The following is a 12,693-nucleotide window of genomic DNA, read 5'->3' as shown; positions in this document are numbered from 1 at the left end:
AAGAAAACCAGTTAGGAAAAGCAATTAGCACTGTGGGCTGCTGCAGTGCACTGTGGGCAGGCTCAGAGCATCCCACCAGTGAGCAGTCACCTCAGCACCAGAGTCACCTTTAAGGTCATGGGATGTTGACCACAGAGGGATACATGAGGATTGGGCAAAACCCAAAGGGTAATGAGCAGAGAGGGGGAGAAGGGTGTCTTGCTTGGATCTGCTCCCTGCTCTGCTGAAGGGCACATCCCCTCACTAAGCACTGCCTTCTATTGGGGCAGAGGTGTTCATGGGCCCAGACTTGTAATTTTTGGCACTGCTGTTATCAGACTGAATGAGGAAAATAACCATTTTAGCCTGCCTGTCAGTCAGTGAGTGGGACTGGCATCCTTCTACAGTAGTTCAGGGTGGGCTTTGGTGTCCAAGATGCCACGAGATAAATCCAGCCTCTGCTGAGCTCATGTCCAGAGGTTCTCCTTCCTGGTGGGCCCTATAAAGCAGTCTAGCACAGACCAGACACCAGGGTGGCTCCAGGCCATGAAACCCTAACAATAGGTTAAGAATAGACTAAACAGATAATTAAACAGATAATTAATTCAGCTCTCAAACAGGATAGGAGTGCAATTAAATGGACTCAGATTACCCAGGCTGGGAAAGACACCACCGAAGGGGATATGATAGAGATCGCAAGACTGGAAAATATGAATAGAAGATGACTGTTTGCTGTGTCTTCTAATACAAGAGCCAGGGGACATCAGATGAAACTAGTTAGTGGCAAGTTCAGAGAAAAAAAAAACAAAAGAAGAGCCATTTTCCTCAGTGTGTAGTTAAGAGGGGGAGCTCTTTGACATAGGGCTACCACATACAATCATGGAAAGAAAATCATTTAAAGGCTATTGAAGCCAGAAATGCCTCTGCTGGCTCAGGGCAGAGCTAAGACTGACAGGGTCTGGTGAGTGTGGTGCAGGACATCACTGGGCACTGGCCCTGCCCATGCCTCAGCATCTGTGGGGGCACAGGCCAGGTCTGCCTTGGGTGGAAGATCAGTGTAGGACCAGTGTCTGTGTGCCACTGAAACAGCGTGAAATTCGCATTTCAAATCGCAGCCCAAAAGGTTATTACCAGCACAGATGCTGCCTGCAGCTGGAGGGGAAGGTACACACCTCAGAGTCCTTTGCACAGTCCAGCCAGCGATACCTGAGCATCCTGGGAGCTGAATCTTCTCGAAAAATTAAATCGGGGGTAAGGAGGGGCTTCGTCTTTCGGATGCCTCCCAGGGACACAGATGAAACCTTTCTTCTTTTGTGATGGGAAGAAAAGAAGGATTAACAGCAGTGATGGGTGAAATTCAAACAGGTTTCGTTCAGTTTGGGTAAGTCTGAAACAGATCTGGGATGGAATTTAAGCAATACACAGATTTCAGAAAATGCCTTCCATCAAAGTGATTTCCCACATCTCAGCTTGCTTTTATTTAATGCAGAAATAAATAAGGATGAAACCAAATGTTTTTGACTGCAAGAATACTTAAGATGTGATTCACCAATAAGGAAATATTTTGCAGAAAAGTAATTTTTAATCACCTTTTAATTTTTACCAGAAAGGTGAGGTTTTTGAAAAGCCATTTTAAATGAGTTAGATTTTTAATTCCCTATTTTCTTTCCTTCCTTCCTTCCTCCCTTCCTTCCTTTCTAATGCACATTTTTATGCTCATTACTCCCTCACCCTACTCCCTCTACTGCTAAAAAAAGAATGAAGAAGATTTCTGAACCCTTTGAGAAAACTGTAGTTCACTTAAACCTACTGGAAAAAAAGTAGGAGAAAATATTTTAAATTTTGAAACTGCATGGAAAACAAAGCTTCTTTTTTAATGTCTTTCTACCTGAAATATGGGGGGAAAAAACATGTGCAGAAATACTTTGAAAAGTGGGATGCCTCTACTTTTGCCTTTCCCACTGCAGGCACAGGAGATTTGATAGGTCTCACCTCACTCATGGAGGGGCAAGTGAGATGTCACCTGCTAAAGGATAATATCAGAGGTGCTATGGTCCCTGGTTAGATCTGCTTTTACAGACACACAGGAAGTCTGCAGCAGAAAAGGGATTAAGAACAAGCCTTAAATGAGTGACCTCTCCCACCCCCAAACCAGCCTCTCTCATTTCTTTCTCTTTCCCAACAGAAAACACACGCTGCTGATGGGGACAGTGAAAGGGAAGGTGACCCCTGAGACCAGTGAGCTGTTCTGGGGAGATGAAGCAGACAATGCTGTGCAAAGCTGAAGCAGCATTGTGATTTTCCTTTTCTTTTTGTTTTCCGCCCCCCCCTTTTTTTTTTTTTGGCTCCTCAAATATCTTCAGCAATAAAAATGCACCTGATTTCCACCCAGCTCCAGTCTATCATGGGACCTGCTAATCCCCCCATGGGGAGTCCCCATGGGAGCAGTGTCTCCTTTTCTGGGTCCTTTTCTGGTCCCTGCTGCACAGCAGTCTCCTCATCCTGGGGCCAAATCCTGAGCCAGCACACGGTGAGGTGATGCCGACTGACACTGGCTGAAGATTAGTCCCCTGAGATTAACTGCTAACTTTATAGCTCTGGTTTCAGGGTGGGATTTTCCAAAGCACCTGTGTGGTACATATATATGTAACAGAGCAGGAGAAACTGCATGGATGGCTTTATCCCCCTCCATGATGTAACATAAACAAGTTGAGTCTTTTATTTCAATTCATGAGAAAATCACCCTCCAAATAATAAAAATATCCAGAGAAGCTTTCTGCCAGTTCAGCAAAGCAGCATGCTGCTTGCACTAAGCTGCTTGAGAAAAAGCTTCAACCCCAAGGCAAACATCTGTGGAAGTTTTATGAGAGCCTAGACCAAGAGCCAGCAGTGGACATCTGTGGGCTTCTTTTGGGCCAAGCACAAGAGATCCCAGTATCTATTGTATGAGGAAGGATTGCTGGATGTCATGAGCTTCATAGCTAGAGGTGAGGAAACCCTCGGAGCTCCCTTAGCTGGAACACAACTGCCTGAGCTTTCTGACTTCTTCCAGATTTATCTTCTGTATGAAAACTCCTTAAAGAAGAAAATAAAGGGATGGTCAATTTATAGATAGATGAACTTGGCATGATTTTCAATAGCCTGCCTCTATCTTAATGCCTTAAGCCTTAGCAATCCTGGACTGGTAATAGCAGTTTGGACTGGCCATTTGACACCTTCAATAAAGCAGGGCACTATTTGGAATTGCATCTCAACTGCTCTCAGACTTCCCTGACTTAATAGAATCATAGAATTACAGAATGGCTTGGGTTGCAAGGGACCTTAAAGGTCATCTTGTTCCATCTCCCTGTCATGGGCAGGGACACCTTTCCCTAGGCCACTGTTAACTGGAGGAGATGTCATACAGCCTCTGGGTCGTGGGCAGCTACAGCCCTGCCCCTAAATGTGTGGTACTTGCATGGGTTGTTGTAGGATTTTTTTCAGGAAGATATTGGTTTGTTTTCTCTCGGGGCAAATCCATTACCTTTTAGGATTGAGTTCTGAGACTCTGAGATTAGAATCTCACTTGGGGCCACCAGCATAATAATTTGTCCATGAGCTTGTGGGTGATATTGACAACATGCTGTAAGACACTGGGATGGTTCAGAAAGCTGAAGGGTGAGTGCAAGAGAGAAGAGGGACATGTAGCTGTTTGGTACCTCTGGGTCCACCGAGCATGATAGCTTGGGCAGCTGAGGAGCCATCATTCCCAAGAAACCCTGGAGAAACCCAGCTGACATTGTCTCCCCGGCGCCAGTCGCTGTGCCTGGGCCAAAATATAAAGTGGGCTAGGACAAGAAGACAAACCATTCTGTGTTCTTGTTTACTTTACAAGCAGAGATGTGACCAACATGTCTCACCACAGCCCTGAACTCCAGTTCAGCTGAACTGGAGACTGCGACAGCTGTGGAGAGGAAATGAGCTTGCATGAGTATTCGGCTGCCAGTGTCCCCTTTCAGCTGAAATTAGTGTCAATGTTTGTTGATGCTACAGGTCATTTCCTGTCTCTCCTGTTAAATCTGGAACTTCAGTGGATTTCCCAATGGTAAAGAGAGTTCTGGCCAGCTTTCCAGCCAGCTTTTTAGGCTTAGAAGTGTTCTCACGAGCACTGGAGAGTAATTATGAAGCAGGATGTGACCCATGTCCCACAGAAGTTCATAGCAGAGATTGACAGAGGTAGGAAAACATGCTGCTGTTTGTGTGGGGCTCTCCCTGCATAGCAAGCAGCAAATGTCACGTACAGATAGGGAAACAGATATACAGCAAAACTCTGTCAGCTGGAAATCTTAATGCCAGGGATCATAATCCCGGATTGCTGCCAAAGAGTTATTCCAATGCCATTACCTTAGAGGCTGGACTTTGTCCTCTGGGTTATCTTTCAAAGCTGTTCAGGCACCTATGGACACAGTCACCACTACAAGGTGAGCCATGCCTTCAGTTTGTGGGTGTCAGCTCTGGCCTTGATGCACGTGTTTTGTCTCAGTGCAAGCAGCAGAACAGTGAGTGGCCATGGAAGAACTCACGGTAGCTTGGCTTCTTTTTGTAGTCAATTACCTGTTTTCTGGGACTGTCTCCTCATTCAAAACAGGTGGGCCTTTGAAGCATCAGCTGTCATCCTGGGATCTCCAAATACTGCACTCAGGAGTTAACTGAAGATCTCATAAGACAGCCAGGATGCTGGGGCTGGGAGCTCTCTGCAGGAGTGCCCAGTGTTGTATGGAGGTTGTCTGCTGGTGTGGGGCACTAAGCTGTAGTTTTGGGGTAGGAAGACCAAAGGCTGCATCCCAGCACCCCCATAAATGTGGAGTGGCCACTCACTGAGCGCATGAGCAGCCATGGAGCTACTCACTGCCTGAAGACTCAGCTAGTCCAACTGGATATTAACCTTTGCTTAGTTCAACTTTCATGATTTTGCTCCATGCAAATTTGAGGCATGTTCTCTTCTCACTGCTTTTCTGCTGCCTTCTTCCTCTTTTTTCAAAATAAAATTTCCTCTGTGTTAGGGGAAAGTGTCCATGGGTGTATTTGGAAATACAACCTGAGGCACTTAACTGCAGGAAGACCAATCCTGTGGCTCTCAGGCTTGCTGGGGAGAAGGTTTGTGGTTTCTGCTCTGAATTTTCTCTCGTATCTCTAGACGAGCCCATTTCTCCCAGGTTTCTGCGAAGAAGCCCTCTGAGAGCAGCTGGCTAAATTTGGTTCCTAAATTTGGGTGGGGTGAAAACTGTTTCCCTGCAGGTGTGACAGGGAGTTTAGTTTGCCTGGGACAGGGAGGCACTTGTGAAAGAACAACACTTTCTGCTGAATTCTTTCTTTGCTGCGCCATGGCCCCACAATGGAGGCTGGGTCTCTCTGTGCCAGGCACCACATAAAAAAACAGAGGGAGAAACTTTTCTCACCCCAGAGTTTGCAGTCTAAACAGATGAATACTGCAGAAGAGTGAGCAGAGTTTGGCTTGCAAATATTATGTTAGCTCCCTGATTTCTTCATGGATGGCTGGGCGGCAGATGTATTGCTTTCTTTGAATGGTTTGGAGGGGTATCCATGCAAGCCTGGGAGTGGAACAGGATCTTGTCTTTATGGCAAATTTGGCATGAGGAGATGTTTCCAATTAAATTTGGGCATAATCAGATGAGCATTTGGTAAATCCTAGCAGAAGGATTTCAAACGGAGCTTGTTTAATTTGCTGCATACAAAGCATTGTGTTCATTTGAAAATGCTTTTATTCCAGAATTAGGGCATCTCTGTGTGGAGTTTTTAAGGGAGAACTATTCTTTCTTAAATCTATCCCTTCCCTTAATCTAAATTAACTTCCTTGGATAGAAAAGTGTGTGTATGTAACACAGAAGGGGCCAGGGGAAAAGCAGGAAGGGATTAGCTGAAAGGAAAAACAAAGGAAAGGGCAGAGACTTGAAGCAGGGGAGATAAACCGACAGTGAGAGGGAAGGAAAATGAAGAGCAGCTGAAGGGACAAACCCATTGGACCAGGACCTGAGCTGGGGGATCCCCCAGCATGTAGAGTGCCAGGCAGCCTCCCATGCCAGGCAGGGAGCAAGGGCTGTGGGGTCCCCCAGGATTTGCATCATGGAGCCCTCAGCTTCTGGAGACACCATTTGCTGGGGACCTCAGCTCTGGAGTTGTTGTTTGTTTTCTTCAAGGAAAGGAAGTGTTTGCATTGAAGGAAAACATTTTTTCCATAAAAGTTGTAAGGAACCACAGCATATTTGATGCACTAATGCAAGTTGTTGCTTATTACAAATTGTTGCTCATCACACTTTTGGAATCAAAGGCAGTGAAGCCAAAACCTTCTTAAAGCTTAAGTTACCGAAAGAAAAAATTTAAAAAAGAAAAAAAGAAAAAAAGAAAGACGTAAAGAAAAAAGGACAAATTTCTTCCTTGTTAAGCCAAGTTTGTCATTACTACTAAATAGGGCAGGGGAGAGGAAATTCTCCACATTTTGCCCACAACAAGCTGACAATGCCATATGAAACCTGTATCTCATGAACAAGAGCCATCCTTTCCCCAACAGTGATGGAGGGGTGATTATATCACCTGCACACACAGGCCTCTGTCTAAATAAACAATACTGCTTGCCAGACTGAATTTCTTATGAGCAGGAATTGTGTTTGGTGTGATGCAAAAGAACAGCCAAAGTTCAGTTAAAAAAAGAGAAAAAAGAGATGGTAAGGAATAATAACATTTTATGCATGAATTCACTGAGAAATACAACAAGAACACTGAGGGCACCAGTCTTCTCCAAAAGCTTTACAACACCCTCTTCCCAATAACATGTTCCGTGGCTCCTGAATCCTTCAATTTGTTTATGTCCCAAGCCTTAAGGGTGAGTCTGGTGAAATTCCTTATTGGCAGGAATTTCACCATTAATCTTAATAAAACCAGGCTTGAAAAGGGAGAAACCCGTCCGGGTGCATGTCATACAGTAAGAGCTGTCATACACAGAATCATAGAAAGACTTGGATTGGAAGGGACCTTACAGGTCACCTGGTTTCAACCACCCTGCCTTGGGCCACCCACAAGACCTTGTTGCTCCAAGCCCCATCCAGCCTAGCCTCGAACACTTCCAGGGATGGGGCATCCACAGCTTCTCTGGGCAGCAGTTTCAGTCCCCACCACCCTTTGAGGAATGCATTTCACCCACATTTAAGCGAATTTAAATCTCCCCTCTTTTAGTTTGAAATCATTTCCCCCTGTCCTATCACTGTCTGCCCATGCAAGGAGTCACTCTCCCTCTTTTTAATTAGCCTCCTTCAAGTACTGGAATGCCTCAGTGGGCAGGGAAGTCTCCCAGTACTTAAAGTACATATAGGGTCTCCATTTCTTTAAGCGTAAATTAGGTGAGGAAAATCTCAGAGGTTGTTGTGATTCCCTGTACAGTTTGACTGGAAGGAAGGGTGATACTTTAGATCTGTTCCAGGAATGCAGTTCCTCCTCGTTGGTGCTGCACGTCCATGACCAGGACTTGATCCCAGGGCCACAGGAGCTGTTACAGCTGTGGAACTTCTCTTTCCAGGTACAGAAGGTTTGTATTCCTCTATGGAGTGGCTCATTCTCCTGCACTGTCAGGTAGCACGTGGTCTCCTGGGGCTCCTAATTCATGTTATGTGCAACCATTCAGACGAGGCTCTTTGAACTTGATCTTGCACTTGGCAAACCCGGGTCTGCTCCAGCTCTCCTGCAGGCTTCCTGTGTGGCATTTGGAAATGTGTTTATCCATCCTACACTTCAGTTCTCCCCACTGAAAAAAAAAAGGAATTGTGTTCTTACCTCCCAAGGGCCCGGGAGGTGAAATTGTTGCGGACTGGGAAATGCTGGATCTGAGGGGCAGTGAGGTATAGAGATGTCCTCTTGGTCTGTCTGTGATTAGAGTGAGCTGCATGGATTCAGGTGCTGTTGTCAGCCTAATACAAAAGCAGATGTGTGAGATGTGCAGCTACATTTTTTTAATGTTACTTTTTACCCTGCCTGCATTTTTCTTTTCTTTGTGTAAAATTATGACCTTTTAAATATCAAATGGACTGTATATTATTACAGAACAGTTGCTCAGTTTTGTGAGGGTAACAAATACATTTTCCATTATATTCTCCAGGTGCATTCTATAAAAGGGGCGTTTATGGTAGAATCATATATATTTCAATAAAGGCTTAGTAGTTTTATGTCAGAGAGAGGTAGCCCTGAAACCAAAACCATACATTTCAACTTCACTGAGATTGCTTTTTTGTTTGAAATAATGTAAACCCTCAAATAGGAACAAAACATATTGGGTATTACACAGGGTTTTGAGAGAGTCACTTAGGAGTTAGGGCTGAAAAAAAATATCGATCATTTAGATGGGAAAGTTGGAAAACGTAATAAAACCCTACAGAAGTAGGCAGACAGTTACATAATACTACAAAACCTGGAAACTGATATCCATAGCCTTCACTTTTACTATTTGGAATCTTACTTGGGAAAATGGTTAATTAAAACTAAGCCATTGAAATGGTAATTTACAGCCCCATTTGGAGCAGAAGCCTGGAACAGTGAATTCTGGAACAAGGCTGTGCATCACAGAGTTTCAGCACAAAACTGCTGTATAGACATTGCTGGAAAAGCTTAGCTTTTGCTGTCTTGTGTCCATTAATCAGCATCTCTGTGTATACACAATAGTTTGAACCGTTTTACAAATATTTGTCATTTGTAGGAGGAGATGTTGCCAAGACTTATCTTGATACTGCAACCATAAATAAAGTGTCTCAACACAGAGCTCTGAATTTAAAACAAACTGCTTGAAGAAGGTGAGGACAAACATTTTTTATTAAATATGAACAAGCCTTCAATCTTAAGCCAAACACAGAAGGAGTCTTTGATACTGAGAAATCTAAAGAACAAGTGGAGATTTTGGGTTCTATCCATCTTCTGTGACTCCTGCAAGTGTTTCCACTATCACAGATTTATTCAAGTGTGTTTCATCATTTTATTAAATCTGCCTCATCCTCAGTATCCCAGAGATTTCCAGGACAATGTTAAAAAAGTGGTTAAGTTCTGTCAGGGCTGTTTTGTTCCCAGATCCTCTCCCATCAGGGGAAACAAGTGAAACTGCCTTTTTTCAGGCAAATTTTTTTAAAAAGTCATATCCATTGCTTATTCAGAACATCCCTAGCAGGTAAGACCAAAAATATTCCTTTTCAGAGAAGATACAAACTCCTACAAATCTGAGAAAGAAAATTCCACTAGCAAAGAGACTTGAAACCTTTCCTGTGCATCAATTATTTCATGTGCATATGCTGTGTGTTCATTGCATTTTCCCCTGCAGCTCCTGGAAGGGGCTGTTGTCAGACATGAGAGAACTCCAGAGGTATGATCAGGCACAATGAATGTTTCTGGGTTCATTGATAGACAGACTCTTCAGGATGATCAAGCCAGTGAGCACACAGCATCAGTCTTGAAACAACTTAAGATACCGTCTTAGACTCGTTCCAAGTGGGAGATGAAGTGACCGCAGCAGTCACTACCTTACACGATTACCTCACCCTGGAGAATGAAAACCAGTGTCCCTACTGTTTATAAACCAGAGCCAGCCCTGGCACATCTGCACTGTCTGTAAGGAGCAGATCCTGAAATAAATTATTCCCTCAGTCACACTAAGCCTTTTTATTTTTTTTTTTTTTAATTATTATTACGAAAAGTGCTGAGATCCTCTCCAAACAGGAGCCCAGGAGCAAGCCACAATGGATTTGGTGACACTGAGAGCAAAGACCTGGAGGCAAATGAAACCAAGGCCATAAAAGTATATTTCTTAGCATACTGGCTTCTGATGCTTCCCTGTGCTCGTTCTTTCTCCTGATTTTGCTCTCTGCTGATCTGAGCACTGGCTTTCGGAATAGTTTGCTTTCCACATCTGCAGAAATCTTGCACAACATTAACTTTCAGCAGCCTTGAGCCAGCATGTCCTTTGTGTGCCTGGTGCGTTCTGCTGGCCTTGAACCGTGACAGCAAATAATGAAGTTCTGTTGACTCACTGTTTATTCCTGATAAATCTCAGCCCCCCTCCCCTGCTTTTCTTCATGCTGAATACCTAAATGTGTTCTCAAAACCTTTAGCCAAGTGACATCCAAACAAAACATCTCTTGCTGTCACAGTTGCCCCAATTCTCTGTGTATTTCTATGAGAGCAGCCACAAGTGTGTATGATTGCAAAAGGTAGGACATCTGCTCTGCTGGGTATCTTTCAGTGCTGGACACACACCTGTGTGTCTCAACTTTGCCTTTTTCTTGATTTCCTCAAATACTGTTGAAATTGGCAGAACTTTCACTTCAAAGCTAGGGAAGTTACTCCGTCATTCAGTTCCTACTGAATTCACCTTCTGTATAGCTCTGAGTGATGAAAAGGGGCGTTTTAGCATAAAAATCTATATTGCTAGATGATGAGGGTGGTCTTTGAAAGGGAGAGGCTGGGAGTCCTTGTGCTGCCTTGAGGCAGCTGGGGTGGGCTGCACAGCAGCAGGGCTGAAGGTGGGGACCAGGGAGGAACACCCCGTGCTCACACCAGTGTAACTGGGACCAGTCTGGCCACCAGCAACCACTGAGACACAGGAACAGGGAAGTTCACATCTTATCTAAAGGATACAAATAAGGATCAAAAGCCTTTCCTGGATTTTAGGCTTCGTGCTGGAGGTGCTGCACAAACCTGGTGACTTGGTCTGCTGGGGCTGCTTCAAAAATGTGACTTGAATAAGAAACGAGAACGGTCTGATGAGAGCTGATTCAAATTTCTGCACTATTTGACCATGACCAGCATTTTCTTCTGGGATCACCCCAAGTTAGGCAGGGCATGGATTAATCCTGATTCTCCACATTCCTTGTCAGCCTTTAATAGTTGAGTTCCTATCTGTCAGTCTGCCTCAAGCACTTCCAGCTATGAGCTGACATACTTCTGCAAGATGTTTCAGCTTTGACCAAGCCTCCTTTCTGTGAGCAGAGGAGAGGGATCATTACAGCCAGCACTGGCTGCAGTTTTTGACTCCCCACAGGACAAATGCTGATACCCTTTCCCCATGTTCTCTACCACCCTTGCAAAAATCAGCGTATGAATCAAGACACTGCTATTTTGGACTCACTCCGTTGCCTGAAATAGTCAGAATTATCAAAGTTATTTGAGTTCTTTTCCTTCCTCTTCTTTCCATGAAAAAGCTTGTTCCTCCCTTGAAATATGGGAGAAGATTCTGAGTCCAGCACAGATTTGCCTGGCTGTGATTTATATCAAGTGCTGTACATGCACTTTTTAAAGTAGGTTAAAAAATGACTTTCCCTAATAGAGATTAAATATTGATTACTTAAGTGATAGCTCTGTCTGCGATAGGAAATAGATGTGTAGCAACCTCCATGCATCAGTCACTCACATTATCTGAGGAAATAGCATACCAGATGAAATACAGGAATTTTGCAAATTCTTTTCTTAAGCCATCCTCTTCTTCTACATAGATGCATATAAATATATGCACATCAATCTTTATATATGTAGATATGTATATAACTCCTTTGAGTTTCCCTGGGGGAAAAAAAAAATCTAGCTCCTCACTTTTCATTTCACTTCCTCCTGATTATTTAGCATTTTAGTAGTGATGTTAGTGCACCTTCCCTCACAGCTTGTTATACTATGTGTCCTTATTGATTTTGAAAATGGGTGAGCCTCTGTCATGGAGAAGTGGGGCTTGCCCCTTGGTGTGCTGGTGGCATGACATGAGCATGTCCCCTGCCAGTGGCAGTGCTGCATCAGCAGTGTGGCAATGCCATCGGTCCCAGGTCATGCAAGGAAGGGGAGGGACAGAGAGTATGTGGCGTGATATGACCACAGTGACCAGAAACAAATAGTCCTGGGGTGCAGCAGTGAGCCCTGTGGATGTGTCTGCGTTGTGGCATTGACGAGTTGGAAAGAAGCACCTCATTTTGCAGGGGAAGATGAAGACTCTTTCCTTCACCATTTCACTCAATTCTTCAATTTGGGGCAACCTGATCCAGTGAGTGGCATCCCTGCCCATGGCAGGGGGATTGGAACTAGATGATCTTTGGGGTTCCTTCCAACCCAATTCTGTCTATGATTCTAGGTATGACAGCTCTTACTGTGAGACATGCAGCTTGGGTGGGCTTCTGCCTTGGCTGCCACACTGAGCCTGAACCCCAAGGTCACTGACCACTCACAGCCTGGATGCCAGTGGGCAGAATGGGACCTTTGCCTCGTGTCTGCCACTGAGCTGCCTGGGTCATAGCCTTGGCTGCTATCAGCTCTGTGGCACCCAGAGCTGTTCAGCCCAGAGCTCCTCCTCAGCTTGTGTCCTTGCAGCACTGCCAACGCCAGTGCCTGACTTTAAACAGGCAGACTCCTTTGCCAACTTGTATTGCAGCATTTTGGTTATCTACTCAATTTGCTGGGAAAAGATAGCAATTTTCCCTGACCTTCCCCTCCTGAGATAGCATCAAAGCAAGGTTAGATGTCAGATAAAGCCCAGGGACACATGGAGCCCTGCCTGCAGAGTGCACAGCATCTTTGGAGCACATGAAGGTAGCACAGAAACTGGAAAAATGTCTGTAAGAGCAGCATCTGTTCTATTACTCTGTTCCGATTTCCTGAATCATGAGAAGATAAGAGTCCTTTTTTACTCCTGTAGGACATCTCCTT

General features: G+C 44.5%; 1 long non-coding RNA gene across 1 annotated transcript; it reads left to right on the top strand.

Annotated features, from left to right (window-relative positions):
- The first annotated feature begins 878 nt into the window (after positions 1-878).
- On the top strand, positions 879-2,366 carry LOC120409975. Its single transcript, XR_005601867.1, has 2 exons — positions 879-1,360; positions 2,165-2,366. It is a non-coding gene; the product is annotated as an uncharacterized LOC120409975 (long non-coding RNA).
- The last annotated feature ends 10,327 nt before the right edge of the window (positions 2,367-12,693 follow it).

Source organism: Corvus cornix, chromosome 4 (genome assembly GCF_000738735.6).
Source record: "Corvus cornix cornix isolate S_Up_H32 chromosome 4, ASM73873v5, whole genome shotgun sequence".
Taxonomy (NCBI): Eukaryota; Metazoa; Chordata; class Aves; order Passeriformes; family Corvidae; genus Corvus; species Corvus cornix.
This window is presented reverse-complemented; position numbering and strand designations above follow the sequence as displayed.